The sequence below is a fragment of the Megascapheus bottae genome, chromosome 7 (genome assembly GCF_031878675.1).
Source record: "Megascapheus bottae isolate mThoBot1 chromosome 7, mThoBot2.hap1, whole genome shotgun sequence".
NCBI lineage: Eukaryota > Metazoa > Chordata > Mammalia > Rodentia > Geomyidae > Megascapheus > Megascapheus bottae.
In genome coordinates, this window is record NC_143515.1 from 40324303 (window position 1) to 40351898 (window position 27596).

General features: G+C 37.8%; 1 long non-coding RNA gene across 5 annotated transcripts; it reads right to left on the bottom strand.

Moving 5' to 3' along the window:
- LOC150060679 (uncharacterized) lies at nt 1-27596 on the bottom strand. Of its 5 annotated transcripts, XR_016536248.1 has the most exons (6): nt 27485-27596; nt 18454-18498; nt 9744-9780; nt 8101-8151; nt 5644-5725; nt 1-1934 (listed from the first exon to the last, which is right to left on the bottom strand). It is a non-coding gene; the product is annotated as an uncharacterized LOC150060679 (long non-coding RNA). The 5 variants fall into 5 exon arrangements; XR_016536247.1 differs by lacking the exon at nt 9744-9780; XR_016536249.1 differs by lacking the exon at nt 9744-9780 and having other exon boundaries at nt 8101-8159.

A 27596-nucleotide genomic window follows, 5' to 3' on the forward strand; every position in this document is an offset into this window, starting at 1 on the left:
AAGAATTTTAAGAGAACAGTATAACATGTGTGTCTCAGAAATGTTATTTATGTTCAAGAGCGCAATTTTAGTTTTTCAGAAATAATCTCAATTTACAAGTCAATGGAAAGAGACATGCTGGGATTATGATGTTTTCTATGTAAAAAGAAAATGAGGTAAGAAAGTGGAAATTTGTCATAGCACCAGATAAGCCATGACAGCCATTTCATCTCATCTAGGAAATCAGTGCTGAGAATGGACCAAAAAATAAAACAAAAGAAAAGCCAAAACCACAAAAGGTGGGATATCTTAATTCTCTTCTGCATTTTTGTATTTAGAGTTTGGGGCTTTGTTTTTGTTGTTTGTTTGGCTGATTGGTTTTAGTTTTACAGAAGCAGTATAAATAGCATAACAATTTTCAGAAGGGAAAAAAGAAAAAGGCAAATTATCCTTTACTCCAAAGGCAACCACTTTTTTTTCCAGATTAAAATAAATTTACAATACAAAAAGTAGGCATAATTGGAAAATAAAGGTACATTATTATATATACAAAGCAAATGAAAGAAAGCTAAACAACACAAATGCTTTGATTCAAAAACTAAGAGAAAAAAGGCAACCACTTTTAATGATTTTCTGGTATCTAGATTTTTTCTTCTGTACATGTATAAGTAAAAGCACTATTTTTAAATGAAAGCATGTAATATTCTGTATCTTGTTCTTTTTATTTAAAGACAATACATCTGAAGCCAGTTTCATATTAATACATATAAATTATATAAAATCTTATAAGGCTAGGCCGGGAGTTTGGCCTAGTGGTAGAGTGCTTGCCTAGCATGCACGAAGGCCCGGGTTCAATTCCTCGGTACCACATATGTAGCAAAAAGCCAAAAGTGGTGCTGTGGCTCCAGTGGTAGAGTCCTAGCTTTGAGAAAGAAATCCAGGGATAGTGCTCAGGCCCTGAGCCCAAGCCCAGGACTAGCAAAAAAAAAAAAAATCTTATAAGGCTAATTTCTCATTGAAGTACATTGTCTTTATGTCATTCATTTTTCAGCATCTGGTGTTCTTGTGACCTAGTACATGACAAATGTTGACAAGTAGTCTTGCAAATATGCTTTGGGAGAATGTATATACTTTATCAGTTATAAGCAGGTTCTTTCTCTCCTCTACACCCACCTCTGCAACCCACCCTCAATCCCACACAGTGTCTATTAAATCAAGCTTGTTAAAGTTTATATGCCTATATATATACATATATATCACTTGATATGTAAGTTTCTGATATTAAAATTTGTTCCTATGATGGTTGTGTTTTCCATTGCTTTACCATATCCTCTTTGGTCCTTCTCTTGAGTTCTAGTTTCTAGTTAGATTTGTTTGGTAGATTTGATGCCAGCAAGTGAGTGAGAAAACAGAAAAAGAGGTCAGAGAATTGAACCTTTTCTTTCTGTTCCTTCTTCCCCAGTCCCATCAAAGTGGATGGCTGCCATCCACTTTCACTGTATCATTCTGAGGAGCATTGTCGGGGTCCTTCATCCCCAGTTCCTCTTGAGGAGGGATGGGAGAAACACATCCCAACCAGTCCAAGCTGCGAGAGGAGAGGGCCCACTGTCCGGAGCACGAACAGAAACGCCACGCAGCTTCATCAAGACAGGAATCTTTTTTTCTCTCTAAAACTCCCCTCCTTACATTGGGTGCGGGAGCCTATCAGCACAACAGGTGGGCAGGATAAAGAGGTCCACTTGTTTACCCCTATACAGGTCTCAGCGGAAAGTTATTAGAATGGCGTTACTCGGCCCCCAACAGAGCATCTCCTCCAGGTTCCATCCAACACTGTTCTTCTCCTTGGTCTTCCATGCTTGAAATATGGGTGGGGAGGATGGCTTGTAACTCTTTCTTGTTGGTGCCTTGTCAACCCCTCTTGCTCCATCAACCCTGTACAGCCCTCTGTAAAGAAACTGTTCAGTCATTATATTCCTTTCAGCAAAACTATTCTGAGCTTGTTTCCTTCTCAAACCTTAGTTTTCTATTTCTTCTTATAGTTTAGTCATTTCTTGTTTTTATACATTTCAAGGCTATATTGCTAAATTATAAAACATTAAGTTTACAAATCATAAACCATAAGTGTATGATTGATGAATCTCCTAGATAGGTAGCTCTTTTGCATAGTATTTTTTTAGAAAATGTGATCTTGACTAATGGTAACTAATGGATAAGTGGGTATACTTCTGGTTTGTATTTATGAACACTCATCCCATCTTCCCTATTGTTACTAATTTTTAAATTCTTATTTTTGGGATCATATCTGAGGAAAACACAGTTTCATACACTCTTACAAAAATACTTCAGATACTAGAATATGTTTTTCCATATCAGTGTGTTGTTCAACATTTTATTGTCTGGGGACCCCAGTTGGGTACAGTATAATATAAATTAATTATGATACTATCTACTTGGAGTTAGTATCAGATTTCACAAGCTAAGTGCTCATTTTACACAGTTGTTCCCATGCAGATTCCCATCACAAGTGTGCCTTTCCAGTACTTCTAACCAACCAGCTATAAATCTGGGCTCTCATGACTCTCTCTTTGGGCTGGTACTATGATGGAATGTCTCATGGACCTGAGTGAAACCTCTCTTACATTTATTGGTTTGGTATAAAGGCAAATGAAGAAAAAAAAGGCAAATGAAGAACTAGCTTTTGGGAAAGGAGCCACTGTGCTCTCTCTGGGCTTTCTCTCTCCTAGCACCTCCACATGTTCAACAACACAGGAGTTCATTCAATGTCATTGTTTAAGAGTGTTATAAACCTTAATCTCCAGGCACCCCTCCTTCATCTCGGTTTCTAGAGGTTTCTAATCATTTTATTTTTTGGTGCCTGTTCCACTTTGAGGCTATCTAGAGACTTCACTCTATATTGCTGCATCACCTTAAACTCAAGTGTTATTGATAAGCAGAATTTATTTCCAGTGCTGTTAATCCAACAAAAGCATGCATGATTGATAAGTTAGCTACCTCCCTAGCCCACTGAGATGTTATTGAAAGGAGTTCATTATGAATGACAAAAGGGAGACCATATAACTTATGTTTGGGTTTGGCTTACTTCATTTAACATAATTTTTTCCAAGTCTTTTCATTTCCTTACAGATGGGGCAATGCCATGCTTTTTGATGGAAGTATAGAATTCCACTGTGTGTGCCTACTATGGCTTCTTGGTCTATATGTTCAGTGTGGGGCATCTTGGTTTATTTGATATCTTAACTATGGTAAACAATGCTGCAGTGAACATGGGTGTGCTTTAGTGTGTCTTGGTCAATTGGATAGATGCCCAGGAGTGAGATTTCTGGGTCATAGGTCTGTTATTGTTAGTTTTCTTGATAATGGTCATTCTAACTGGGATGAGGTGGAATCTCAATGTTGTTTTGATGTGCATTTCTTTTTTTTTGATGTGCATTTCTTTTATGACCAGAGATATTAAACATCTCTTCATGTGTCTGTTAGCCATTCTTATTTCTTCTTGGAGATGTCTTTATATTTGTCTTTAACTCATTTATTAATTAAGTTGTTATTTCTTTAAGGATTTGTTTTTGAGAAGTTTAATGTTCTGAACTCTGAGTATATTTTAGATATGAGGCTCTTGTTTGATGCATAGCTCGTAAAGATAGTCTCCCATTCTATAGGCTTCCTATTTATCTTGCTAGCTATGCCCTTTGCCATGTCAAAACTCTTCAGTTTGATGCAATTCCATTCATTCCATTCTTTCATTGATTTATTGTGATTCTGGATCTTTACTTAGGAAGTTTCGAGTTTCGACGTGTGTCATGGAGCCTTGTGTTTCCCCTATCACTTCCTATATTTTCAGGGTATCTGGCCTTACATTCGGTTCTTTGATCCATTTGGAATTGATTCTGGTGCAGGGTGATACTTAAAGATCTAATTTCCTTTTCCTGCATATGTATACCCAGTTCTGCAAGCCACATTATATACCTATAAATCTGCAAGTAAACTTAAAGGATAATAAAAGACAGAAATTACTTGGACATAATTAATTTAACAGCACTCTAAACAAAGGAGGATATTCTTAGGAGAGGATCACAAGGACTCCGTAGCTATGTGCATATGATCAAAGAAATGATGTATATCAAAATGTACTCAAGGAAATGGAAGCAAGTGGTTTTGATTGTGCTGCTGGCAGATTCATTTTCTTCAGTTTTTTTCTCCTATGTTGCCAATTATGAATTCTCTACCCTTGCCTTGTACATAAGTGTATCTGATTTGGGCAGGGGAAGAGGAAACACAGAAATGGTGGGACAAAGGATGAACAATTCAGCTGTGAAACCCACTAGGTACTATGTTGGAAATGAACTATCCAACTTAAGGAAGAATGGGATCAAGAGTGGAAAAAATGGAGAAAATGAGGATGTACTGGGGCTGGGAATATGGCTTACTGGTAGAGTGCTTGATTATCATGCATGAAGTCCTGGATTTGATTCCTCAGTACCACATAAACAGTAAAATTTGAAAATGGTGCTTTGGCTTAAGTGATAGAATACTAGCCTTGAGTGAAAAAGCTCAAGGACAGTGCCCAGTCTCTGAGTTCAAGCCCTGACTTAGGTAACTGTAACTCCTCTGTGCATCACTTTTACAATAAAAAATTAAAAAATAAAATAGAAAAGGCACTTGGATTTTACTCAGGAAAGGTTTTAGGAGCTCTATAACAGGGTGACAAGAAACTGGATGGCACAAAGATCAAATAGATTTCCTATTAATGTCAATATAAAATAAATTTTTTTCTTTCTTATCATAGTTAAAATGTGTTCACCAGCATGTTTTATCAGTATTGTGTCACTGCTCAGTATCTAGTCTTACAGTGATGGGAGAACCTACTATCCACAAATCTAGTTCCAGAGCATATAAGTGATTGTACAGGTCATTCCTGCAAGCCCTTGTGTATTTTGTATTGCTTTCTTAGGCAGGCATTGATACACAGGCTGTGGTTCAACCAGTAGATAATTCATAAGTGGGCAAGCCTCTTTCCTCAACCTGGATTCCAGCCTTGTGCTCTGCCCTGAATCCCAAACAATTCTTCACACTTTGGACCTAGCCTATTTTGTGTTTCTAAACAATTTCTGGAATGCAAAAATATTTACCATAGTTTGAATTATGACTATGCATTGAAAGCACTCTTTTTTTGTTTAAAAACAAAGAAACAAACCAACATAAAATCAAACTGGGAGTTAGTGGCTCACGCCTGTAATCATAGCTACTCAGGTGGCTGAGATCTGAGGATCATGGCTCAAAGTCCAGGCATGGAAGTCTGTGAGACTCTTATCTCCAATTAACCACCAGAAAACTGGAAGTAGTGCTGTGGGTCAAGTAGTAGAGCATTAGTCTTGAGCTGAAAAGCTCAGAGACAGTGCCTAGGCCCCACGATCAACAAAATCCCCCCAAAACAAAGAAAAAAACCCATTTTGTCTGTTATTGCCAGGGACTAGTCTAGATAAATTAGGTTTTTGAGTATGTTTGAAGTAGGTCAACATATAGTCATCATTGAGTTTCTTGGTGGTTGGGATACATCAGTGATCAACAATCCAAGCCCACAGAGACTTTATATTAACCAGACAATGGTGTCAGTGATTAAAAAAAATTTAAAATAAAAAACCTCACCTTTCCCCTTGATTGCCATATCTTAGAATTGCACTCCTCTTTCCCATGTTGCTGTGAAGCGAGGCCCATACTGTTGACACGTCTGCTAAAAACAAACAAACAAACATGCTGGGGACAAAACAGAAAAACTCTAAAACCCAAGATTCCATCTCTGCGCAAAGAGCCCCTTTCCCTGTTCCTATCCTGACCTCCTCCCATGACCAACTACTCCATACTTCCCTCCCTGACTTAACTCTCCCTGCCTAATAAAAGAGACCTTAGCTGGTTATCTGTTAAGGAATTGCACTATATCTTCTCCAGATAAGGTTTGCCCACATTTCAGAAGGGCTGAAGAAGACATGGAATCCAATACAATCCTATTGGCTTGTGAGTTCATCTTTCTGATCTTTTCTTTATACTCCTGATAACTTGAACTGTGTATTTAATATTTCCTTATAGTTAGTGTTGGGACTTTGAAATATAAGGGTAATTCATAAATCTTTAGTTCACCTCCAGATTACTAGATATTTTGTCATTCTCAAGTTCAATCAAGTTAAACAACAAAGCTATAAAACATGATGGATAGTTCCAGGATACAGAAAAGCCTTACAGGGATAAGTTTCAGGAGAGTTTGTCATTAATCTAGAGATCTTTAAGGAGGAAGATGAGCAAATAGATATGTGATTTTAAATCTCATGACTGAGGAATCCTTTTCATTTTACCTGTCATTTAAAATAAATTCTCTAAGCAACCATGTTTTAAGAAATCATGGTTTTCCCCCGAATCTGCCATTTCTGCTACTCCTGTAGGTATCAGAAATCCCCTTGTAAACTAGACATCCTAAAGGAATATAGAGAAGATGTGAACACAGGTATATCCCAACTTATTTAATGCTTTTGTTTTGAGCTTGTTAAGTGTGTCTGTGTGTGTGCTTGGAAAAGAGAATGCAGAGATAAATGGTGGTGTTCAAAGTCAGATGAGCTTTTAACATATTCATGGAATAATAACCGCCATTCAGCTGTAGTGTATTAGTATCATACTGTTGCAGTAGTAACTGCCACAAACGTGGTGACTTATAGCAACTAAAGTTTACTCTTTCCCAATTTTGGAGGTCAGATATTTGAAATTAAGATGTAGGTCATATCCAAGCGCTGGTGGCTTCCTTCCTGTAATCCTAGCTACTCAGGAGGCTGAGATCTGAGGATCGTGGTTCAAAGCCAGCCTGGGCACTAAAGTCCATGAGACTCTTATCTCCAACTAACCACTAGAAAACCAGAAGTGGGGTTGCGACTCAAGTGGTAGGGTGGTAGCTTTGAGCTGAAGAGCTCAGGGACAACGCCCAGGCCTAGAGTTCAAGCCCTATGACTGCCAAATAAATAAATAAATAAGTAAATTAAATAAATAAATAAATAAATAAATAAATAAATAATGTGTAGACCTGGATAGCCACTATCCCCATGGCAAAAGGAAACAAGTTTCTTTGCCAGAAGCTCAACAAGCTCAACATTCTTTTTCTTTTCTTTTTTTTTTTTGCCAGTTGTGGGATTTGAACTCAGGACCTGGGTGCTGTCTCTGAGCTCTTTTGCTCAAGGCTACCACTCTACCACTTTAAGCCACAGCTCCACTTACGATTTTCTATTGGTTAATTGGGGATGAAAGTCTCACGGGCTTTCCTGTGTGGGCTGCTAGCTTTGAACAGTGATCCTCAGATCTCAGCCTCCTGCATAGCTAGAACAACAGGCAGGAGTTATCATTACCTGGCAGAACTCAACATTCTATTGCTTCCTTTTAGCTCAAGATTCTTTTCAAATTAAACAACTCATTTGGAACCTTGGGGATTTATTCTAACCTGTAAAAAAAAAGTCAAGTTTTTTTTTTTTTCCGGTTTTGGTGCCTAATGCCTGTAAACTTAGCTAATCAGGAGACTGAGAGGGGGGTTCATAATTCAAAGCCAGCCCAGGCAAGAAAGTCTATAAAATTCCTATTTCCAACTAACCAACAAAAAGCTGGAAATCGAGTTGTGGTTCAACCTTGAGCAAAAGTGCTGAGGAATAGACCAGGCCTGACCCTGAGTTAAACCTCCGTACTACCCACTTTCCTATCAAAAAAATCCAGATTTCAGGCACAGGCCCATCTTCCTTATTTAAATTCTCCACTTTGGTTTTGTTTTGTGAGGTTTTTTTTACTTTGCAGTTAGTGATATTCTATATTCTCTTTCAGGACAAACCAATTGCAATTTTCCATTTTTTATTTGGAAATCAATCTCATTATATATTATTCCCTTATATTATTTTTCTAGGTCAATTGGTTTTCTAAATGACTCAAGAATTTTCCTAACAGCTCCAAGGTAAGATGCTATAAAATTTCTTTGACGATGAAAAAAAAAATGTATAGAAACAACTCTTGCCCTTGGCCCAAGACTTTTACCCTAGAATCTTAAAAACTATTGTGTGGTTTTTAACTGATCTACATACTGACCTTTCCCTCACCAAGGCGTATCCAGATCTTTCATATGTCAATCACTGCAACCTTTGAGACTCAGAAAAGCAATAAAGGCAAGTGTTACTTATTATTCAAATATCAAAGTTTACAATCTTTACCACTGCTTTAAATAAAAAGAGATAACTAAATAAGTATCAGAATGTCAATTTGCGGCTGGGAGTTTGGCCTAGTGGTTAAAGTGTTTGCCTCGCATGCACGAAGACCCGGGTTCGATTCCTTGGTACCACATATATAGAAAAAGCCAGAAGTGGTGCTGAGGCTCAATGGTAGAGTTCTAGCCTTGAGAAAGTCCAAGGACAGTGCTCAGGCCCTGAGCTCAAGCCCAGGACTGGCAAAAAAAAAAAAAAAAAAAAAGGAAACAGAATGTCAATTTGATGAAAATAGCAAATGACTACCAGAATGAGATTAGAAGACTTTAATTTTGGTAGAATGTTTTCGTTTTTTTTATTAAGTAGGTTTCCAAATGTGGGTAATTGATTTCAGTGAAGAGTAGATGAACAATAAAGTACTATTAAATCTGAATTTCAATTCTGCTACTAACTGATTGTATGTAGTAAGTAAACCACTTGTGCTTTACTGTCTCAATATGAAAGTGCATTTGTAATCTCAGTTACCCAGGAGGCAGAGGCAGGATGACCATTAGTCAAAATCAGCATTGGCCAAGTTAGTAGAACCTGTTTTTAAGACAAAAGAGCTATGGGGCTGGGAGTTTGGTCTAAAGGTAGAGTGCTTGCCTAGCATGCACGAAGACCTGGGTTCGATTCTTCCATACCACATACATAGAAAGAAGCCAGAAGTGATGCCGTGGCTCAAGTGGTAGAGCGGTAGCTTTGAGAAAACCCAAGGACATGCTCAGGCCCTGAGCTCAAGCCCAGGACTGGGAAAAAAAGAGCTAAGGTCATGGTTCAGATGATATAATTCTTGCTCAACATGTTTGAAGAACTCCTGAGGGCTGGGAAACTTTAAAATAATGAAAAGAATGTCATAAGAGTGGCTGAAGTTTGTGAGAAAAAATGTTAAGAAAGAGGAGGTTTTCTTTTTTGTTGTTCTTTTTTTTTTTTTTTTCAGTCATGGGACCTGAACTCAGACCCTGAGCTAAGTGGAACACAGCTCCACTTATGGTTTTCTGGTGGCTAATTGGAGATGAGAGTCTCCGGGATTTTATTGCCTGGGCTGGCTTTGAACTGTGATCCTAGATCTGAGCTTCCTGAGTAGCTAAGATTACAGGTGTGAGCTACCAGTGCCTGGCTAAGAACTAAATAGTTTTTAACTAAAGAATGAAAATCTTATCTGAGGTTAAGATGAACTTACTGTAATCAATTTCAACTGTTTGAAAAATTACTTTATAGAGGATAATACAATGATTTCCCTCCTTATCCTCACTGAAGTTAGGACAAGAAAGTATGAATCAGAAAGGAGTAGCCTTTTCCCCTGATGTGTTATTGCTCTCTGTAAGTCAGAGAAATAGACTATCATTTCAGAGATCAGGTGCCTCTCTTTCTCAGATTCCATTGTTACTGGGGCTTGAATGCAGAGCCTCACTTTTACTCAGCATACTTATTCATGGTTTTCTGCATTTTCTGGTTAATTGGAGATGTAGTCCCATGAATTTGTCTGACCTGGATCCCTGTGAACCTCCATCCTCCAGTTCTCAGCCTGCAAAGTAGGTAGGAATATAGGTGTAAGCCACCAGTGCCTGACTTGCTCCATTGTCTTAAATATCTTAAATGTCTCCCAAGAAACACTACAGCATCTCATGAGCCTTTTTCCATTCTTGCAGCAAAACTTATCAAGCTATTTTAATGTCTGTGCAGGAAGCTCATTTCCTCTTTGCTCAGGAAGGGAAAATAAGTGATCACTGCCTATGAGACATCACTCAAATTCAGGTGCTAAAACCCATACCAGCCTCTTTCTATTCTATTTCTCATTTCCCCCTAGTACTCACTGGATTTATCTCCCACCTCTTTCATTATTGTTCTTGTCCTACTGGCAACCCTGACATGCCCTGACCTTGAGAAGTAGAGAATCCTTAACTTATCTTTGCATTATGAATTTAAATGCAAGGAAATGTATGAAAAGAAATAGGTCATTTTTATTTCTGCAGATCACCAACTGCAAGATTTCTTTTTCATAAAAGCCAGTATATCAATTCTTGAGGGAAAGTACATTTTTGTGAAGCATGAAAAAAAATTAATTCAGAGCTTTGTAGCTGTCAGAGAAATGAATGGCTCTTCTATTGTGAAATGTCTGCCAACAAATATGAGGCCTGGGTATCATTTATTTCCTGTCAGGCATCTCTTTATGAACCTGAAACATTACAGGTGGCTGTAGTAGTTTTTCATGATCAGAAATCAGTGCAGTTGCTTCTTTACTTAAGGCTTATAATGTTATTTCTTGGAGCTGAAGTATACTCTGAGTTGCCTCGTACTTTGTGCAGGGAATTGAAGAAATTGCTGCTTTACTTTAATTTTCAAATTATTTTTATTCAGGTGAAATTTATCTCACAGAAAATCAACCATTTTAAAGTGAATAATGAATGAATTTTATTTATAGCATTCATGAAATTGTGTAACCACCATCTAGGTCAGTTCCAAAATACTTGTGTAATCTCATAAGGAAAAAAATGGCAACTTCAAGGCCTTTGTAACAATTCATCATTCTGTCTTTGTATTCTTTGTATAAAGAGAAGAATTTAATATTTGGCATTTTGTGTTTAACTTTCACATAGCATAAAATTTTCAAGACTCATCCATATTTTTGGTATGTTTCAGTACTTTATTTTTTACAGCTGGGTAATATTTCATTTTATTTGTAAACCATGTGTTTATAAATTTATCTATACATTGATGGATATCCGGATTGTTTTCATCTATTGGCTGTTTAAAATAGTGCTGTTGCCAGGCATGGTGGCTCACACCTGTAATCCTAGCTACTCAGGAGGCTGAGATCTGAGGATCAAGGTTCAAAGCCAGCCTGGGCACAAAAGGATCTGAGACTCTTATCTCCAATTAGCCTCTAGAAAAAGGGAAGTGGGGCTTGGCTCCAGAGTAGGTCGGTAACCTTGAGCTGAAGAGCTCAGGGACCACTCCCAGGCCCTGGAGTAGGGCAGTAGCCTTGAGCTGAAGACCTCAGAGACAGTGCCCAGGTCAGCAAAAAGAAAAAAAAAGTGCTGCTATGCATACTTTTGCAATAGCAATCTATTTGATTATCTGTTTTTAACTCTTTGGGGCACATAGAGTAGAGTTACTGAGTTATATGAGAATTTTATGTTTAACCTCCTGAGAAACTGCCAAACTATTTCCCTATATTAATTAAATGTGTGTGTGTGTGTGTGTGTGTGTGTGTGTGTGTGTGTGTGTGTGTGTGTGTATTCCAGTACTCAGGGTATTGTGTTCTTTCTTAGCCTTTATTCTTCAAGGCTGGTACTTAACTGCTTTAATTATACCTCCTTACACCTTTAGTTACATTTCTAGCTTTTTGGTAGTTAACTGGAGATAAATGTCTCATAGATATTTCTTCCCATGTGGACTTCAAGCCTTGATTGTCAGATCTCAGCTTCCTGAGTAGCAAAGATTACAGGCATGAACCATGGCATGTGGCCCTATAGTTAGTTATTTTTGAAAGAGAAAATTGGCAGCATTAATGAGATGAACTTGTCTTAGTGAAGGAAATGGAGGTCTCTGAACCTGAGGAGTCTTTCCTAGTTTAAGCTAACTAACTTCTGCTCCTGGACAGAGCCAAAGTACATGCTAAATTACACCAGTCACTGTATTTGTTATGAGGGGACACTTCAAATCTTCTTTTATATCTAGTTACATTTTCACCATGTTGTTTCCTAAATAGCACAGATCTATTGCCCTTTAGCCAAGTTCCTTCTACAGTTAATCTTACACTCAGTTAAAAGAATTGTTTTTGGGCCGGGAATTTGGCCTAGTGATTGAGTGCTTGCCTAGCATGCACAAAGACCCAGGTTCGATTCCTCAGTATCATATACATAGAAAAAAAAAGGCAGAAGTGGTGCTGAGACTCAAGTGGTAGAGCTCTAGCCTTCAGAGAGTCCAAGGACAGTACTCAGGCCCTGAGCTCAAACCCAGGATGGACCCCCCCCCCAAAAAAGGATTTTTTTTTTTAAATGAAGATGAGAAATGTAATTCTGATGAGGAAAACCTGAAAAGCAATGTAATATCTTAAAAATCAAGTCTAAGTGGGGTTCTGGTGGCTCATGCCTGTAATCCCACCTACTCAGAGGCTGAGATTTAAGAATTATAGTTCAAAGCCAGCCTGAGCAGGAAAAACCATGAGACTCTTTCTTATCTCCAAGTAACCACTAGAACACCAGAAGTGAGCAAAATTGTATAGGGACAGTGCCTAAGCCCTACGTTCAAGCCTCATGACCAACCAACAAACAAACAAACAAATAAAAATCAAGTCTATACCCCTTCTTCATATCAGCCTAAGGGTCACACTTTGAACAGTGGACTGATTTTACAAATTAATTATTTAATTGCCATTTATTACTTAATTGCCACAAAGACATCTTTATATTTTCCTAGAAAATACTGCTCTGTTCTGGGCAAAGTGTTATAAAAACTAATTTAATTTACTTATCATAGAAATAAATCAAACTTTTAAAATTCATGCCTTGTGGTCAGTTTTTTTGACCCCATAGCTCTTACGTTTTATACCATTATTTTTTAATTGTAGTTGGGCCTTCTGAATAATACACAACTCACACCCATTCTGCAGTTGTCAAGAAAAGGATGTAGGAAAAATGTCACCATTCCTGTAAGTCCATGCTTGATTATGTTGTGCTGGGTTATTGTGTGACACAGAATTATACTAATAATGATTGGAGGTAGAAAGAATTAGAAACAAAACCCTTCTCTTTCTTGTAGGTATTTTTTTTTAGGTCAAAACAATTTTGATAATGTGAATGAATTGTATACCCATAAAATCCATCATGAATCTTGCCACTTTGTAGTTCAGAATTTCTCTTTAGAACTACAAAGTTATCACAGTCCTAGGGGCATGGTTGCTAAAGAACCAATCCTGAGAGAACCCTGGATTGCCCTAGTCATAGGAACTGCTCCTTGGCTGCTAATCTACTGTGTCTATAATAGTTCAGCCCTGATCCCTGACCTTATGCTGCCTGAGTCACATGCTCTTGGGGAAGATGACTCTAAGTGGAAAGGTCAAAAGAGGACAGGAAAGAGGGGACAGCTTAGGGTTAGATCAGATGGTATAGGGAGATAAGGGAGAAATACTCTGTGGGTCTCATTTTCTTTCCATTGAAAATGATTCTTTTTCCTGTAGGGAGGCTTATATATTCCTGAGAAAAGAGTAATGAGTATGTATGTGGAGACACTAAATATCTCTGAAAGAGAATTTTTGAGTCCTGTTAGGCATAATTACTCCTAACAGATAGGAGAGAGTCTGACACTTAAAGCTTCAATCTTTGAACGATTTGGTTCATAGAGGAATTTATATTAAAGTCTTAAGTCCCAATCGCTGTGTATCCCAGGTGTCACCTTAAGATACTAGCTTGCTGTGATCCCTGAAGTTTAATTAACATTTTTCAAGGACAAGATAAATTATATTTTTTTAAAGAATTTATTAACGTTGATTTTTACATCATATTTTAAATGACAAGTTTAACATACAAGTGTTCAAGGAGGGAATCTCTATTTACAATCACTGGGTCTTAGTATTTAGAATTTAATCACAATTATGCTAAGGGTTTGTCATAGAAACATTAATTTATGAAATAAAACATTATGTCTATAGAGTCATAGGTTTTTATGTCTATATAGTTATGTTTATATTTCCATTATCATGTCCATAGCTTTGGGTATGCAGTTATTAAGTCCTCGCTGTTGTACACATTGGATTTAATAGCCACATATTAAGGATACCATGCGCCTTTTTATCCTTCGGTACAAGATAAATTATTTTTTTATGAGAATTGATATTTCTTTCTCAGTGACTTATTTCTTGAGATATTACATTATCTTGTATCATTTGGATTTTTTTTTTTTTGCCAGTCCTGGGCTTGAGCTCAGGGCCTGAGCACTGTCCTTGGACTTTCTTAAGGATAAAGCTCTACCACTTGAGCCTCAGCACCACTTCCAGCTTTTTTCTAGGTATGTAGTACTGAGAAATCGAACCCAGGTCTTTGTGAATGCTAGGCAAAGCACTCTACCACTAGGCCAAACTCCTGACCCCTCATTTGGATATTTTTTTTTAAAGTCTCAGGAAACATATCTGATCCAAGTTCATTCTTCTCAACAATATTTTAGACGGTGCGTGGTTTCACTTTTTGTATAAACTGAGCCCAGACTCTATATTGCCTTAGAGAATGTCAAGTGATGTCCTTTCACCTGGCACAGAGGCCTACCCTTTTTCCATCAGTGCAGAGGGCAAGTTCTTGGAAAACATGCAAGGCTCATATGACTAATGAAAGTTGGTTTGGCCCTTACAAGCTTCTGTGTTCCATTAAATCAAAATAGGAATGAGAGCATCACATACCTTTGTGAATGTCTCAAAAATATTCTTGTTGCTAATATATGGGAAATTAATTGCAGGGTCTTAGTAAAAACAAACATCCCTTAAATACTGCTGACCCCACCTAATCCAGCAGTACCAAGGGCGTTTTGTGCAAGGGAAGCTTGCTTTCTCTCATGTCAATCTCAAAAGGTCAAGAATGTGTTTTGGCTTTCCTTAGTAAGTTCCTGACTTAGGATTTATGTCATTTCCCCTTCCCATATTGCTCTATAAAAGTCCAGCCCATCTTTAAGGCTCAGTTCAAAGAGCATGGTGTCAGGTACTTTCTTTATTCACCACCTTGGCTGGATCTACCAGCCCTCAGGTTCCTTTCAGTACTTTCCTTAATAACTCTCCCAGCTGTCATCCTATACTTCCTTCTATTGAAATACTCATGTACATGTCTAATATTTCCTCCAAGAGTCCTGAAAATTGCTTGAGAGTGCAACTAAAGTTGTGACATTCTGTGAGAGAACATAGATTGGATGGTAAGGCCACTGTAGGACATTTTGAACTGTTTTAAGAATTTTGTCAGAACTCATTAATAGCCCTGCTTTGAACTGCCCTTTGGAGGCAACACATTAACAGTGAACTAAAAAGAGAAGCAGGGGGGCCAGGAGTTTGGCCTAGTGTTAGAGTGCTTGCCTAGCACGCATGAAGACCTAGGTTCGATTCCTCTGTACCATAAACATAGAAAAGAGCTGGAAGTGGTGCTCAGGCTCAAGTGGTAGAGCTCTAAGCTTTGAGAAAGCCCAAGGACAGTACTCAGGCCCTGAGCTCAAGCCCAGGACTGGCAAAAACAAAAAACAAACAAACAAAAAAATGGTGCCCAGTGAGAATGGGAAGCTATTGAAAGTGGCTGCACTGTATGTGTGACTCCTTCATTGCTTCTCCTCATGGGAGTAGCCATTAAAAACATCAATCCCTGGGAAACCTTGTTGCTTAAATTGGTAGCCCTCTCCACTATCCTCACACGAGTCACAGTGAGGTTTGGGGAGGGTGGTGTCAGACTAAGTAATAGTTGCCCTTAGGAAATTCAGACTGAGGTAGAACTCTGAGTCAACTCCAACAACACAGGGAGCACTGAATGTAAGTGACCCTGTCAGAGGGTGTAGCCTGGAAAAGATGGACTGCACATCCATGTCACTGTCTGCAAGCAGATTCTTCTCCAGTATGGCTAACTGAACCTTTTGAGTAAGAAATACAAAGAAATGATAACTGCACTATACCCACAAAGCTTTCTCCTCTGCCTTTTATTTTCTTGTAAAACATCTGTGGCTCTTGCCTTGACATTCTGTGACTAAATGTAAATCGATTAGTGAAAGTTCCTGCTGAGTTCTGTTTCTAAGGTGTGCTATTTTCTGTAAGGGCTTCCCAGTTACTCACCTTGACTGTGGGTGACTCTTCCAGTCTTGGTCTCTACCAACATAGAAGGTAGATTGGAGGAGCTCAAGGTCTCTGCCAAATTAAGCTCTCTGATATCTGCTTTGTATTCAGTATAGCACTCAGGCACTGAGTTTATGCAGGAATGAATCTGAAATGATTTCTCTCTTAGGCAAAAGGGTCTGTTGGTGTTATAATCGGGGAATGTCCAGAATGTGACTTTCTCCGCAGGCTCGCACCACAACAAAATAATCATTTGTTTAGAAACAATTTTCTCATTACAGAAAACTGTAATTTTTTGCCAGTCTTTGGTCTTGAACTCAGGGCCTGGGCAGTGTCCTTGGACAGTGTTTGCTAAAGGCTAGCACTCTGCTGCCATGGCACAATTTCTATCTTTTTCTATGTAGGTGGTACCAAGGAATCGAACCATGGTCTTTGTGCATGCTAGGCAAGCACTCTACCATTAGGCCAAACTCCCGGTCTCTGTAAATGTTTTTTATGGAAAAACTAGGCAATCTAGAAAGTATAAAGGAAACAAGAATCATTCCAGCTGTTCATAGGTAATAGTGATAACTATATGTCACATATATATATACTTATAATATTTTTTCTTTCTATGGAAAGTCCATATGCTTGTCCTTTAGTAGTCAAAGGTGTGTCCTTTAACTGAAATAGTTACTTTAGATTTCACATCTATAAAATGAGACAATAGTAGTTCCTGCTTCAGAGTTGTAAATATTCAAGTGAGTCAACATTCACCCAGTGTTTAAAACAGTATCTAGCAGTAGGACTTTAGAGGATTAGCTATAGCTACGACTACTTCTAAATTTTTTTCTATGAAATTAGAGTAAATAGGCTTACATTGTTTGGATGAAGCATGACGTACTAAGATACCTTTGTGTATTGTAAGAAATAGTAAAATAAACATCCTTCTTCCATTTTATTTGCCTATTGTTTGTCTTTTGAATAAATTTTAGCTGGTTACCAGTAGCATTTGCCTAAATTCCTAGCTACTCAAGAGGCTAAAAACCGAGGATTGCAGATTGGAACTAGCCTGAGCAGAAAAGTCTGACAGACTCTTATCTTTAACCAGCAAAAACGCCCAAAGTGCAGGTATCATTCAAGTGCAGAGTACACAAAATAAAAAAGCAAAAGAGCAAAGCCCAGAGTTCAAGCCATTTTACCAGGACTGGATATTGATTATATTTAAAATACAGCACAATATTCTATAGCCATCTCTGGTTCACTCTCTGATTCAAGCCAGTAATGGGGCATGAACTCAGGAATTCCCGCTCATCTTTTTTTAAAAAAAAATCCAAGCTGGCATGTTACCACTTGAGCCATGCTTCCAGGGCATTTTTTTTCTCTTTTAGATTTTATATATAAATGAGATCGGATAATCTCAGTGAATGGCATATATCATATATATATACATACATATATATATATATATATATATTTGCCAGTCTCAGGGCTTGAACTCAGGGCCTGAGCACGTCCTTGGGCTTTCTCAAGGCCTAGGGTGCTACTGAGCCACAGCACCACTTCCCGCTTTTTCTATTGTATGTTGTACCAAGGAATTGAACCCCGGTCTTCATGCATGCTAAGCAAGCACTCCTACCCCTAGGCCAAACCCCCAGCTATGAATGGCTTATGTCATTTATATTCTCTGAGTCCATTTGTGTTGTGGCAAATATGAGGCTTCCATCCTTTTTAGATTGAATAATTTTCCATTATATATATATATATATATATATATCTACCAGCATTTCTTTATGTGCTCATTTACTGATGGCCACTTAGGTTGTTTCCATTTGCTATGGTGACTAATGCTGAAGTGAACATATAAATATAGAGACCTTTATTCTTGCATTTGTAACAGGATAGATGAGGGCGCAATGAATGCAGTGATGAGAGATGAAAGGAATGTGTTTCACCCTGCTGAGTGACTATGCACTTCGTTGGAGTGCTAGAGAGGATGTCACTAGCTTTTGCCTATAAGACTGCTGCTCAGAAATTATTCCAGCTTTCTGGTACTACCCCAACAAATATCCAGTTGTCCTTTCTTTTTTTTTTTTTTCCAGTCCTGGGCTTGAGCTCAGGGCCTGAGCACTGTCCTTGGACTTTCTCAAGGCTAGAGCTCTACCACTTGAGTCTCAGCACCACTTCCGGCTTTTTTCTATGTATGTGGTACCGAGGAATCGAACCCGGGTCTTCATGCATGCTAGGCAAACACTCTACCACTAGGCCAAACTCCCAGCCCCCAGTTGTCCTTTCTAAACAGAATCACAAACATCATGTTTTTAGATCCTTCTATTCTTCATTATCTTCTGTTCTTTATTATCTCCGTGGTGCCCTGAAAGGTTATGGTCACCCGCTGCCTACCTTGTGGTTCTGGATACGTACATTTATATCTCTCTTTTGATGTTTCTTGATTTCTCATACTCATATCTGTAGCAAAGAAAAGGGAGACATAAGATAAACAAGAAAAGAAAGCTAATGTGAAGATACTTTATACTTGTGTTTATTAAGTTTGAGTATGTAATACTGCTAGTTGGTATTTCTGAAAATGCCACTGCTGTATTCCTTCTTTGAATTATTTTCTCTTTCAGATGGAAATTGAACTTTTCTCAGTGTAATTGGTGTTCTTCCTGCCTTTTTTTCTTTTCGCCTTTTTTTTTTTAATTGTCAGGAATTCCTGCCTTTTCTTATCTTTAGTTTTCATAGGCTAACCTCAGAAAATCTATTTGTTATTTGTGGCATAAAACTTCTTTTCCTCCCTTTTCTTCTTCATTACTGTTAACTTGCACCTGGTATACTTCTGTTTCTTGTACAATTGGTGGATTTGATCCAAAGCTTCAGAATTCTATCTCACTTCTTTTCCTCTGCTTCAACATTAAGGTTAAAGGATTACAATCTGGATCATTTAGTACTGCCAAGCTCCGTCAGTGTGTGGAATTAACGTAAGGTTTTTCTCTCTGACATACTTTCAGTAAATACAGATAGGTGGTAATAAAGTGAAATTGCTTCCTGCTTTCCTGAAGATGTCTAAGTCATGGTTTTGGGACTAGGAATGTCTATCATTCACTTTGTTTAGAGTAAAATTTTTACAAAGTTGTTTTTAAGCGTCTTTTGATCTGAACAGCAAGTGTACTTCAACATTTGAGTACAACATTTGAGGAGAGGAGGAAAGGGAAAAGTGCTACATTAGAGAAAGAGCACAAGGTGTCTCAGCAGCCTACAGCGGAAACTCCTGTCCTGAAGGCTAACTCCTTAATCTTTTCAAAAGTTAGTGGGTTTTCTGCATTGTTGTCTGTTTGCCAATGTCTGTTTCTGATTAGGTCACTTAATCTGTCATTGATATACTATCTATCATGTAAGTCAATAAATACATTTACCAATGATCTTTCACACTATTGACTGAAATACTAGGCATTTTATTGTCAGGAAGACACAATCATAAAAGAGACATCTATGCTTAAATATAATGTTTTTCTATTAAAAGTTATTTGCTAGGGAGAGAGACAGAAAAGAGAGAAGAAGGGAGAGGAAAAAGAGGAAGAGGGCAGGATAATAAAGGCCTCACATGCAGAGAGGAACTTAATATATTCAAAAGATAAATTAGTATGAAGGTATCACAAATGAAGCAGTAAAATAACATTAATTTTATGAACGAGTACTAGCATAGATATATAAATCAAGTAGCTCAAGATTTTGAGAACACTGCATAAGCATTAGTAAAAGGCCCATTAATCAATGAGTCATATAGCTGCAAAATCCTTAACGATTCTAATAATATTTTCAGTACTAATATGCCTTGCAAATGCAATAGTAACATTAACAGTTAAATAAGCTCAAGCTAAATATGCTAGATCATTAGTTAATTCTTTTTTTTTAAGTCTGTGAGACTTTTTTTTTTTTGCCAGTGGTGTGGCTTGAACTCAGGGCCTGAATGATGTCCTTGGGCTTTCTCAAGGTTAGAGCTCTACCACTTCAGCCACAGCACCACTTCAAGCTTTTTTCTATGTATGTGGTACCAAGGAATTGAACCAGGTCTTTGTGCTTGCTAGGCAAGCACTCTACCACTAGGCCAAACCCCCAGCCCTAGTTAATTCTTTATCTTTTAGCTTCTAAAAATTTTGTACCGTTCAAAGGTTCCACCAAATAGCACTGTGGCGCAAGTGGTAGAGCACTAACCTTGATAAGAAGAGCTCAGAGACAGTACCTAGGCCCAGAGTTCAAGTCCCATGACCAACAAAAACAAAAAAAGATTCCCCATATCATTCCCACCTACCTTTCCAACTTTGACTCCCATACCTGCCTTATACTCTACTCTCACCAAATCTTTCTTGGCTACCAGGTAAGGCTCTCCCCAGGGCCTGTGAGAATAATACTTTTCCTGCTTCTTTCTACCTGCATCATGCTTAGCTCAATTCTCATGACCTCCATTAAATTCCATCTGTCTAGTCTACAGCCATCTTTTCTTTTAAATTATTGTCTATACTGTTACTTTGGTATGGCCATATGTAATATTAAGTATTATATTTAAATACTGCAATATTTAAATATATTATACCAACTACTGTTGGAAAATATCCAAAAAGTACCTGTTCAGAATATGTAAATTTTCTCATTTTCTAAATTACATAGTATAAGAATTTTTTACACAGCATTTATATTCTCTTAGATATTCTAAGAAATCTAGAGATGATTTAAAGGCTACAAGAGGATAAAATGGAGGTTATTTTCAGTTCTATCCCATGTAATTTGGATCCTGAGGGTCCTAGGATCAATTATACTCAAATATCAAGACAGATAACCTGCCTATTTATTACTGTATGCACCAGTTTAAGATTAGTCTCCTGAGGGAAGGATTGAGCATGTATTTTTGTCAGCCAAGAGATGATCATTCAGAAAATATTTTCTGATCAATGAAGGCATGGGAGAATACTGGAATTGGGCATTTACCCCTGTCACCTACCTAAATTTAGATAATCTAGTCTCTCCCTTCATTACCTTATCTGAAGAACAGAGATAATGATAGCATCTACTTCATATTGTAGAATTGAGAACTAAAAGATTTCATGCTGGGCCGGGAGTTTGTCTTAGTGGTAGAGTGCTCGCCTAGCATGCACAAAGACTGGGGTTTGATTCCTTGGTACCACATACTTAGAAAAATCCAGAAGTGGTGCTGAGGCTCAAGTGGTAGAGTTCTAGCCTTGAGAAAAATCCAAGGATAGTGCTCAGGCCCTGAGCTCAAGCCCAAGACTGGAAAAAAAAAGATTTCATGCCTATAAAGTGCCTAAAGTGCATGTGCTACACAAGTACTCACTAAAGATTAGTTACTTGAATGAATAAATGAAAAAGAATGGCTTACAGTGCAACATTAGAGAAAATAATAGTTACACTTTGTTGTCTCTGTGATTATAAAATATAGTGTAGACCGGGGCATGGTAATACATATCTGTAATTTCAGCACTTGGAAAATTGACTCAAAAGCATTCTAAATTAATGTTAAGCTGAGCTACAATGGAATTCCAAGTTAGCCTGACCTGTATTCTAAGATCCTGTCTCAAAAAGTAAACATAATACACAGAATGTTAGGGGAAATTAGTCTCTTTGAGATGTAAGCCATTATGTGTATATTTGTTGTCAGCTTTGTTTTTCTGAACTAAGCAATCTGTATTACTTATGTGATGGATCAGGGATTTGATTCAAGTCCTCATATTCTAATTTGTCTTCTGAACTCACAGCTGGCATTCTGTCACTTGAGCCACACTTCCACTTCTCCCTTTTTGCAAAATAAGAACCTCAGGTTTATAGAACCTGGGTTGGCTCCAAACTAGGATCCTCACATCTCAGCTCCCTGAGTAGCTAGAATTGGAATCATGAGCCACTGGCTCTCAGCTTAATTTGCATTTTTAATTGAAAAATTGAAGTTGTGGCTAGAGATTTAACTATATCTATTTTTCAAGATACCATGTTATTTCAGATCTGAATAAACATGCTCCTGATTTATTTTATATTGTTAAGAAGATAGTTCTTTAAAATAGCAATTAATCCCAGATATTTTTCTTTTGACAACTATGTTAAACTGGTTTTGTATATATAAGCATAGCTTTTGAAGTAAAAGTTAAAAATAACAACTTCACTATTCTTCTTTAAAAGTTTGATCAAAGCATTTAGTTTAAGTTATTAATTTAGCAAGTTTAAATGTTTTCTTTTAATTAAGTTTATTGTGATTGTGAAAACAATGCTGTCTTTACCTTTGAGATTCCCTCCCACCCTCCTCCCCCACACTAATGATTTGCACATGTCTCAGCCTTTAGTCAGTACAAGTAATTTTTTTTTTTGTTGCTCTGTGGAGCCATCTTCTGGTCAATGGTGTTTTTTGTGTGTGTGTGAAAGTTCTCTGTGTACTTGGCTCTAAGATCAGGCCCAAATACTATCCTGAAGAAAAATTCCTTCCAGAAATAAATAATTAAAGTAAATTGGTAATAGCATAATGCACAAATAATCCTGTCTGGAAAATAAGCATGTCCTGCAGTTGAAGGAATTGTTTTATTAATTTAATGAATTTTTGTAAACATCTTCCTGTTAATAGTATAGAAAAATAGACACACAAATACACATATATACTTTGTAGCATATACCTTTAAAAATCCAGTCAAACTTTTTATTTTTAAAAATTAATGACAAAGTAAACAAAACATTTATATTTATCATTCTTTTGTGTGGCAATTACATTTTTCTCACTTGTAATTAGTATTCTTCCTTCAACATCAATATGGACTCAGATACTTTTTTATTAGCCAAAAGGTCAATAATGGCTCATTATCATTTCTGTTTCAATATTCTAATGCTTACAGCATGCTCAAGACAAGATACCTTGTATAATATCTTTTGTCCTCTAAGGACATCTGCTCTTGCATCCTGACTTTAAGATGCAACATATTTTTTTTATAGAGAAAACTATTTTCTAACAACTTGGTTCATTTAGTGGATAATAGTATCAGAGACTGGAATCTGGATGCTAAAGGTACTCAGATTTTGCATAGACAAAAATGCTAAATGTTTAATGTTTATAAGATACTGCTTATAGCAGAGCTATATAAATATATATTAAGGGGCTGGGAGTTTGGCCTAGTAGTATAATGCTTTCGTAGCATGCACAAAGACCCGAGTTTGATTCCTCGGTACCACATACATAGAAAAAATCCAGAAATGATGCTGAGGCTCAAGTGGTAGAGTGCTTGTCTTGAGAAAGTCCAAGGACAGTGCTCAGGCCCTGAGCCCAAGGCCCTGAGCCCAAGCCCAGGACTGGAAAAAAAAAAGTCAGATATATGGTAAGGTTATAACCCAAATATTGATTTTTTTTCTGAATTTGATATACAGAATTTCAGTTGGCCACTATCTCTGTGATTTCAGTTAACCATGGATTGAAAATGTTTTAGTTAAAAAAATTGTGCCTGTATTGTACATGTGTTCTTTTTCCTTGTCATTGTTATATAAGCAGTATAAAGCACAACTGTTTGCAGAGCACTGATACTGTATTGGATATTTTGATTCATCTGAAAATGAAGTATTGAGACAGATTATATAGGTTTTAATTAGGTATTGCACTGTTTCATGGAAGAATCATGAACAGTAACATATTTTGAGTTCCATGGGGATTGTGTATCATGGATACCAAGAACATTTTTTTCCCTGCCTTTCTTGAATTATGTGTTTCTTTTCCTATCATCATGGCTTTCCTTTACACAATTTAGTTTGCCATCTTTGACAGATATTTATATTAGTTACTATCTTTGCTTTTTACATCTCTGCAATGGCATCATTATATATACATTTTATGTATATCCTTAACTATTACCCTACACTGATATGCTTTGACAGTTTGTAAGCATGCTGTCAAACCTCAGAAGGCCATTCTTGAGAAGATTCTTGAAGTAGATGGTGTGAAAAGAACCAAAGAGCCAGAAATTGCTTGTAATTCCGTATTTGTAAAAGTATGATACTAATGATAATTAGTTTTTGTGGCTGAACTTAACAGTTTTCAGTAACTTGTACAATAATTTATATTCAATTTACTCCACAAAATTGTTTTACAGGTCAACTAAAATAACCTACTGGAAGTGCTTTTGAACAGGGGATACAAATGAAAAAGGGACAAATAATCTGTCTCTTTAATTGTCCTTGGTTCGTAGTTCGATGCCCACTCATGCTCCTGTTCTTGACTTCTTAAACACTTATCCTGGGCATCCATGCATCTAAATGAAACACTATATATTTTCTAATTTGGGGCAATGCTAGAGGTTGAACTCAGCTTGCTAGGCAGGTGTTCTACCACTTGGGTCAGCTACATCTTCTGAATGCAAACGTGATAAACACATTCAGTAATAACAGGATATTTCTTGCTTCTGTTCTAGTTCCTCTTTTAAAGGACTAATCACCCATGATGTTTAATGGCTTTCTCTTTGTTTCAGGATAGTACAGTGTGATAATAGCATTAGATGTAGTGCTTGGCAAGGAAAGTTTGCTGGAACATAGCAATTACTGAAGGCCATTAGTTTGTATGTTGATCAGCTGAGTTAGTAACTCTGAATAAGCCAAGAAATAAGAGAATATGATATGAAAATTTGGGTCAGGCTTTACTTTGAAAAAAGGCTCTACTTTACTTTGAAAAAGTTGATTAAACAGCATTACTGATTCCAATGCCTAGTTTCTTTGTTACAGTTTGATGGTTTGTCTTGATTATCTAAATTCTATAATGCTCCGCTTTTCAGAGAAAGGGGCAACTAGAGGAAAAAACAATTGCTCAGAATAACTTGCTTAGTTGTTTTGTTTTTGTTTAATGAATCCTGTCAAATTGTGTTCCTCCCATTCCAAACCCAACACACTATTAAGAATGACACAAAGGCCTAGCTACTCAGGAGGCTGAGCTCAAAGGATCAAGGTTTAATTAACCACCAGAAAACCGGAAGTGGTGCTGTGGCTCAAGTGGTACAGTGCTAGCCTTGAGCTGAAGAGCTCAGGGCCTAAAGTTCAAGCCCCACTGCTGACAAAGAAAAAAAAAAGATACAGTCCTGCATAAGAAATCGTTTTAGCCTAGAAGCAGCCAGTCTAGATGAGATGGAAGAAAGCAAGGGTTTATTGGGATATGCTTTCTGTTTACCATGGACACTAAATGACCTACAAATTTCACAATTTGGAAATTGGGGGGAGAAGGCCAATCCCTAAGGGTAAATAATTGATTAAAAGTAGCATCTCCTTAAGGAAGGTTATTGACTTCTAGGGGTGTAGAGAATAGAACCTATAGGTTAAACAAAATGTTTAAACTAAGTCTGTCCTTGACTATGGTACTTACACTCCAAACAGACAAAAATCCAACTGACTAGCAACCTTCTTTTTTTCCTGACCTTGGGGCTTGAACTCTGGGCCTGGCACTGACCCTGAGCTCCTTTTGCTCAAGGCTATTGCTCTACCACTTGAGCCACAGGCTTTTTCTCTTTTTTTTCATATATTTTTATTGTAATTAATAGAAAGGTTACATTATATTCACCAAATAGATGGTGTATTACTTCACAAACATTGATACCCTTTCTCATGTCGTGGTCCCCATTTCCCTCCCTCTACCCCGCCCCTCATCTTGTTTTCCCCTCTTCCCTATCCTATTTCAAATAATCAAATAAGCATATATACAATATATCAGATAACAAGGTAAAATACTGTAACAATATGAGATAACCAAGGGACAGCAAAAGAGATGAGAGATAACATAGTACATTAAGGACAACAATCACTCATTATATGACATTTGTTTCTATATCCTGGAGGTCCTTTCATTTAACGTCATACTATATGGCCTTATGTATCTAGGTTTTGCTCTATTGTAAATCTCTGCTAGGAGAGCCTAAGGTTTCTACTGATTATGACAAACTGGAGAAACCATTGAGGCCACAGACTTTCTGTGTGTAACTGGCGTTAAGAGTGTCATGGACTTTTGTGCCTGGGCTGGCTTAGAACCATGATCCTCAAATCTCAGTCTCCTGAGATTTGAGCCACTGTCACCCAGCTGAGGTGTGAGCCACTGGCACCCAGCTTAGCTACCCATTAAGGAGGCTTAAAAAATTGATAGGAATGGCTGGCCTAGTTTCTGACTGACTGTTGAATCCTGACCAGCACAGCCCTCATGAACCTGCATCTACTTCAGACTAGACCTTGGAGAATAACTCCCAGAATGAAGTTACTATGCAGAAGTAGCCACCAAAGTGGATGATGATTGCTCTCAGAAGGAGGCAGTTGGTGGAATTGTAGGCAATTGGATATCTTCTACCACCCCCAACACCACTCCAGAGAAATGCTGAATCTCTTTAAAAGATATGCCATATAGGGGGTTGGGAATTTGGCCTAATAGTAGAATGCTTGCCTAGCATGCACAAAGGTCCGGGTTTGATTCCTCAGTACCACATGCATAGAAAAAAAAGCCAGAAATGGTGCTGTGGCTCAAGTGGTAGAGCTCTAGCCTTGAGAAAGCCCAGGGACAGGGCCCTAGGTTCAAGCCCAAGGACTGGCAAAAAATAAAAAGATATACCATATAGGATAAAAAACTGCTCCAATTGGGCATGGTGGCATAGGCCTATAATCACAATACTCAGGAGGCTAAAGCAGGATGATAAGACATTCAAAGGAGCTAGTACACCTTGTCTCAAAAACAAACAAACAAAAACCTATCAATTAAGCAGAATGGAAGAACTGGATGAAACCAAAGTGAAGAAATGATCTCTTCTCTTTTTTTTTGCCAGTCTTGGGCTTGAGCTCAGGTCTGAGCACTGTCCTTGGACTTTCTCAAGGCTAGAGCTCTACCACTTGAGCCTCAGCAGCACTTCCAGCTTTTTTCTATGTATGTGGTACCGAGGAATCGAACCCAGGTATTCGTGCATGCTAGGCAAGCACTGTACCACGAGGCCAAACTCCCAGCCAGAAATGATCTCTTCTAAATGAAGAATATATTTAAAAATTGAGTAGTGGTTCAACAGATAGAGTGCTTACCTACAAATCACTAGGCCCTGAGTTCCATTTCAGTCTCCAGTAACACACACACACACACAGAGAGAGAGAGAGAGAGAGAGAGAGAGAGAGAGAGAGAGAGAGAGAGAGAGACAGACAGACAGACAGACAGACAGACAGACAGACAGACAGACAGACACAGAGAGAGAGACAGGGACAGAGAGAGAGACAGGGACAGAGAGACAGGGACAGAGAGAGAGACAGCGAGAGAGAGAGAGACAGGGACAGAGAGACAGAGAGACAGAGAGAGAATGGATGTATGGATATTGGAACCAAAACAAGCTGAAGCAGGTCATACATGTCATTGTCTATTGCAGAAGATAGAAATTAGCTATTTTAAACAAAGTCATTCGATATAGAAACTTACCACATTTTAAGTAGGCAAAAGCTTCAGGCTAGATCTTCAAAAATAACTCCTAGAATGGAGTTACAATATAGAAGTAGCCACTAAAGTACATATCACTTCTGGTAGCAACTGA